General features: G+C 32.0%; 1 non-coding gene across 1 annotated transcript; it reads left to right on the top strand.

Moving 5' to 3' along the window:
• The first annotated feature begins 5,236 nt into the window (after positions 1 to 5,236).
• LOC132625251 (5S ribosomal RNA) lies at positions 5,237 to 5,355 on the top strand. Its single transcript, XR_009576706.1, has one exon. It is a non-coding gene; the product is annotated as a 5S ribosomal RNA (ribosomal RNA).
• Positions 5,356 to 6,975: the final 1,620 nt, after the last annotated feature.

Genomic DNA, 6,975 nt, shown 5'->3' with positions numbered 1-6,975 from the left:
TAATAATTAAAAAATAAGGTGGGGTTCACGTGAAGAAATTAGGAGACAATTGAAAAAAATAAGGTGAGGTCCACGTGAAGAAGTAGGAGACAATTGAAAAAAAAAAGGATATTTAAATAATGATAATAAGTTCAGAAAATAGTAAAGCTACGCTTAGAAAAAAAATTAAAGAAGAGAAATTCAGGAAAAAAGAAATAACGATTTAAATTGAACACAAAAACCGCTAAAGAAGTCATAAAACCAAAAGATTTAAAACTTATACCTTTGGGTAAGGATAAAAATGCCCTAATTTTAGACACATACGTCTCACACAAATAATCTATATATAATATAAAGCTAGACATAGACAATCCTATGTGGCACCTCTCTATAGCCTCCATTGGCATTTATCTTTTTTTCTCTTTTTTTTTTTTTTGACTTTTTCTCTCATTTTTCTTAACTATTTCATCTTTAAAAAATCATCTCAATAACTCACACTCCTTAATTTTCATAACTTCTACTTTTTAATTAGTACTAATTAATTACATTGATAACTCCCAAGCTTCATAACCACCAAAATAATTATTGCTCAAGTTTATGGGCACTTTTTTTGTCATCTAACCGAGAGAATGTCTTTTGACCTTTGTTGATTGTTTAGTTCAGATTCTTATCTTCTTGTTCTTTAAAGAATTAAGAGATTCATATACTAATTCAAAAAAAAAAAGATTAAATAAAATTTTAGCTATTAAATTCCTGCCCATTTGCTTTCTCAAAGAAACCAAAATTGAGCCGTTTGCTTTGATGTTCAGTTACGCAATCTATATATAATATAAAACTAAACATAGATAAGGTAATGTAACACCTCTCGGCCAAGGAATCAATTTATCTTTGTTCTCCTTTGTTTGAACTTTTCCTCTTATTTTTATCATTTATCTTATTTTAAAAATCTCACCTCAATAACTCACCTCTTCAACTTCTACTCTTAATAATAATTGACAACCATAATTCTCATGTTATTCATGCCCATAACTCCAAATATTTAATGTGAAAATTTATGACACCTTGTGATGTTTCACCATGTATTCTTCTATTAGCTTTTTCTGTTTAAATTGTCTATGTTGGGTTAACTTTGTCCAATTGCAATTTTTTCATTTCAAAATGTTAGGTTCTTGCAGCATATTTCATTCCGGTGGTCTACAGGAAAATGGGTATGCAATTTGTTATGTTTCCCTGCTTAATTCATGATACATTAGTCTTTTTCATGACATTGTGTAAATGTGTAGAAGATTTTAATGAGGCCAGTTTATAGAAATTATAAATATTGCCTGCCAAGTAATGATTCGTCTCTTTTATATTAGTATAAGTCATCATCTTATAATTAAATCTATTGGATTAAACACAAAGTTTACGATGATACTATGACTTGAATCTTATGTTAGTACTTATGTGGTACACCAACAGTAATCTATAAATATTTTTTTCCTTCGTTTTTTAAGCTTTTCTATCATTTTCCTCATTTATCTTATACTAAAAATTTCACTTTTTTTTTATAACTCACACATCTTTATTTTCATAATAACCTGTACTTTAAATTCCCATGACTTTCATGTCCTTCATGTTCATAACCTCAAATATTTAATGTGTAAATTTATGATAATTTATTATGTTCATAGAGAAGAAGAGTTGAATTTTTATATGTAGTCTTATGCTAAAGCCTAAAGGTCACCGCTAATGTTTTCAAGGTTTGCAAGACAAGTGCTCATGGAGGGCAAAGCCTAAAGGTCACCGGTAATGTTTTCAAGGTTTGCAAGAGAAGTGCTCATGGAGGGCCTCAAACTAAGCACAACGGTGTTTGACGCTTAAAAATAGATTTCAATTTTTCCTCATAACCAACCACTAAGGTATTTTTTTTCTCATTTTTTTGGTTGCTTATTTGAATTGAGATTAGAAATATATAGCATTTGCTTTGACAAATATACCATACAAAATTTCATTTTTTTTTTATTGTCACAGTGAAGATCTTTACCAGCCAACCAAAGGTAATTTTTTTATTTTCTTTTTATTATATTATGCTAACTCATAATGTGTAAACACTTATGGACCCAAAAAAAATGTGTAAGCACCAATTGTTTCTTAAATATTCTTAAATTTATAATATTTGAATAGATCAATGAGATGTATCTGATTATTCAATTCGGTAATATTGTAAAAGATAGTTTATTCATCAAGAAACTACACCATATGAATAAGATAAATTATTTTCTACCAAAACAATTATCATTTTATTTTATCTTTTCTCATTCAAGTTTATATATGTTGAAGTGATACACCCAAATTACACCTTTATTATCAGGAGTAAGCGGTCGTTGTCAAATATAGAACCCACAAGGTTGGAGTCGAATCCCACAGAGAATACAATGAAGAAATAAACTTATCACGTGTAACACTCGACTATTAGTCTAAACTTCGAGGGTAAGGGGATATAATGATATTAGGTTTGATGTTTGATTTCTGACAATTAAATGGTATTGTAATGAGATGTAAACTATTAGAGAGAGGGGCTAAGGTTGCAGTTCCAATGGGAAGCAATGCGAGAGGGTATCAATTTAACCTCTTTGAATGTTGCGACGCGATTAACGATAGATTGTTTAAGTTTATTAAAAGTCCTTCGACCAAATTAATAAATATCATTACTAAGCTTTCTCAAGCCTTAGAATGTGAACCATATACACATCCAATACGCTACAAGTTAGCCATCCTATCTCTAGCTCAGGCTATTAGATGGGTGTATTGACCCAGATTCTTGCTATCTAACCCTTTTTCTAACTTCCACCTTCTTTCTCCAGCAAGGTGAAAGTGATTAGGCACAATTGATGTTTGCAACCATCAAAAGATGTTAAGGTATGAAGAGCAGATAGAATGCATCGTCAACATACAAATGAGGAGTGAATATGAAACCCAATCACATTACTAACACATTTGGTCCCACAACCTTAGCTAGTGAGATTAGCTAGACATTTGCATTAAATAAGAAATAAAGATAGGTAATGTAGTCATAATGCTTACAAAGCTTGTTGTGAAAACAACTCCAAATAGAGTGAAAGATTCTCCTTCAAAGCTTCAACAACCAGACATAAATGTTTCTTACACAAAAAGAAAATATCAAGTGCAGACAAATCCTTGTCAGAACCCTAGTTAGGTATTTATATCTCCCATAAACGTGCACAAAGTTTAGACAAAAGTATCCCTGCAGATGCAACATGCGTCTCGCATAGTGTGCCGCAAGACAGACATGCGAGACGCATGTCGTGCTCAGCCGCCGCACATTGTGCTTTTGCCTTCAAGCTTTCCAGAGTACTGGCACACTTTGCGTGAGCATTGTTGTGCCGCATGTTGAACATGCGAGTCACATGTTGGACTCGCATATGGCGCAACTTTTCATTTCTCTTCTTCAGAGTTCTCTGGCACACTTTGCGTGAGAACTGTTGTGCCGCATGTTGAACATGCGAGCCGCATGTTGGACTCGCACATGGCGCAACTTTTCATTTCTCTTCTTCAGAGTTTTGTCACTCTTTGCAGTATGATTGTGGAACCGCAGGCATGACATGCGATTCGCATGTTGTGCAGTGTGTTCTTGTCCTATTTTGCTTCATTTTGTTCCGTTATGCTTTCCAACTATCTTTTCCTACAAAATGACATAAACACACGAAAAGTAACACCCAAAAGTGCTTGAAGATTTACAAAAGCTTAAGAGATTAGCATCGAATATCCCGTAATTTCACGGCACATCATGAAGCTAGAAAGTATGAATAGAATAATTATTTTATCTTTAATTTCTTTATTCAAATTGTTTTGTACTTATTTAAATGATTGAGGAAGAGGCAGGAAATTAATGGAGAAGAAAGTACTGGAAGACGTTTAGACAGAGTCTCAAATGAAATGACTATTTTAAAGGTTTCTTGCCGGAACAAAAAAAGGTATAAAAGATTGATGCAGAGTAAAAAATAATCCACTGCATGCTAGAGAAATTTATATAGTGTTTTTTTAGTTTGTGTAAAAATTTAAGTTTTTGATTAACCAAAAGAATATGCATGCTACAAGATTAGAATTTGTTTCATAAGCTTTATAAATTTCTAATTGTCTTCCTTGACAGGGGGAAAAGGTGGATAGAGTGGTCTCACAAGAAAATGTTCTATCAGTCGAGATTTCTTTTCCCTTTTATACTTTAAATCTAAGATATATTTTTGTCATGGACTTCTTTAATTACTTTGCCATCGAATTTCATTTATTCATATATAGTTGAGTTAGTGAGCCTTTCATAAAGAGATTTATTGAGTATCTTAAAGGAAAATCAGTATTTTCTGAATATTACTTGATGATCAAGCAAATCACAAAGAGGTCCATATCATCTTACGTTCGAGAAATACTCCACTTATTCATATTATTTTTTGTCTTTAAAAAAACTAACATGCGACAAAGGGGGTTAAATTGATATTGTTGATAGGGGAAATATTTTAAGACTTTTATTTTAAACTTTTGTTGTTGTGATATCACTCTTGCTTCTTTTTTGGTTTCACTAAGAATGCTTGTAATGTTTTGATTTGATTCGTCTTTTAATTTAATTTTTGAATTTTTAAGTTTCTCAAAATATATATGGTCAGTTGAATTTATAAACTTATATGTTTAATTTATCTAATGAAAGAAAAATTAAAGAAGATTTAAATTTCACAAAATATAATTCATGATTACTTTCAGACTTATAGTATTGAATATCAAAAAAAGTTAAAATCATAAGCTTAATGAAGTCCTTCATGACCACGCGACGCGCAAACAAATTCACTAGTCTTAAAATAAAGCTTATATATCTATCATGACCAAACTAGTCTCTGCCTTAAAATATCAATGTCCTTATCTTCCTTGATTTCATGTGTTAGAAGTTGTACACGTGTGCAAATGCAGTCCACTAGACCCTTTCATTACGTTTTCTCCAACGTCTCTATTTTACTTTTGAGTCTGGCACCAAAATGACTTCTTTTTGAAGCTAATAGACAAAAATAACATCTTTTTTTTTAATACCAAAATGAGTATTTTGTGGGTTATCCAACGAAATACCCAAAAAATTAATGTTCCGGTCCCAAAAAAATTAACTGTCGTTGCATTTCGCTACACTTGTGGCGAAGTGTAACAATATCTATATATATATATATATTGTATTTCGTTCATATTCCAGACAAAATTTATTTTGTTCCATTTCGCTGGATGCGATCATACCAGCAGTAACACACCGGATCCCATCAGAAATCCGAAGTTAAGCGTGCTTGGGCGAGAGTAGTACTAGGATGGGTGACCCCCTGGGAAGTCCTCGTGTTGCATCCCTCAGTCTTTCGGAAACAGCCGTCCTACCTTGGTAGGAGTAAGGTCTGCGTACACTCTACCCTCCCCAGACCCCACGATGTGGAATTTCACTGGGTTGTTGTTGTTGTTGTTCGCTGGAATATGAACGAAAATCCTCCTTTTTTTACCGTTTTTCTGAACTTGTCAACTTTTACCCTAAGTTTTATTTTACTTATCACTATCACGCAGCCGCACCTCTCCATTCTTCCTCTTCTTCCTTTCTTCATCTTTCTCTTTTTCTACTAATTCTGTCACAAGGATTCCTCAACTTTTACTCCATAATCTTCTTCAAATTGAGGTAATTTATTAATTTTATAACTTTTTACATATATTTTTTGATTTAGTCATTATAAATTAGTTCATATTTATTTTTTTAATTTATTTATATCTTGTACTTAGTGTTATAGATTATAATCAAGAAAAAAAATTGACTAGTTTAATTAATCAATAGTTGGTAATTTCAGTTGTTGCTTTAGTTAACAAAAGCTTTAAAAAATGTTAGTAGAGTTCATTGGTCAACAAACTGCAATTAAAATACTAAAAAGATAGTTGAAGATACTGGTTAAAAAGGTATAAATTCATATTATAAAATGTTCCTTAAGTTAGTCATTTTCATAGAACATCAGTTAAAAAAAAACGATGAAGAAATTGTGAGGAAAGTAGGATTGTTAAATATAACATAAAGATATTTGTATCATTTGCTGGGTCATTTTCTATATTCAAATTGTGACTAGTCGTTGGAGATTATTTTCTATTGATAAGCATTAAGAATTTTATTTTTCAAATTAAAAGTATAAGATCAAGAAATTGGACTTTTTTTTAAGCTAATAGACAAAAATAGCATGTCTTTTTTTTTTTAATACCAAAATGGGTATTTCGTTGGATAACCAATACCCAAAAAGTTACTTTTCCGGTCCGGTAAAAAAAAATGAACTGTCCTTGCATCCCCTCTCCAGTCATATGGTTTGTTTTAAATAGAAAAGAAGTAGCTATCTATAAGATGAATACTATTATGACAATTAATTATGAGCTTAACCAAACGTTTAATTACATTTCGTTAACCACATAGCGAACTGCAATTATTTTTTGACAGTTGTACTCTTATTATTTTTTTTTCTTTTGTCACGTGATAATATATCTTATAGTTTGACCTTTGTTGACTTTCCTATTGAATATAGTAAACAATTGTGTAATTTATTGTCAATTATTCTAACAGCAGTGGCTTCGTGTTGCAATGTTATAGGTATGGATCGCCCCAAAGTCACTGTACATCTAGGTCCAGAAAACTATGATTTATTAATACTCCAGCAACAACATCGATCCTAGGCTGTGTGGGATGGAAAATTGATTGGACAGAACGTGTGTTTAACTATACGTCGTGCGAATCATGAATTCTGGAATCACATGAGGCAACACCCTTAACATAATCACATCCTTAATTACTTTGAGAGGTGCTTTGAGAGGTGTGGATTTGGGGGAGTTTTAGCAGTAGGTGATGTGTAGTATGATGAAGCAATCATCACTGCACTTATTGAGAGATGGCGTCCAGAGAGGCATACATTTCATATGTGGACTGGCGAATGTGCCATCACACTGCAGGAT

This window comes from Lycium barbarum, chromosome 12, assembly GCF_019175385.1.
Source record: "Lycium barbarum isolate Lr01 chromosome 12, ASM1917538v2, whole genome shotgun sequence".
NCBI lineage: Eukaryota > Viridiplantae > Streptophyta > Magnoliopsida > Solanales > Solanaceae > Lycium > Lycium barbarum.
Note: the sequence above shows the minus strand (reverse complement) of the source record. Positions and strands in the feature narration are given on the sequence as shown.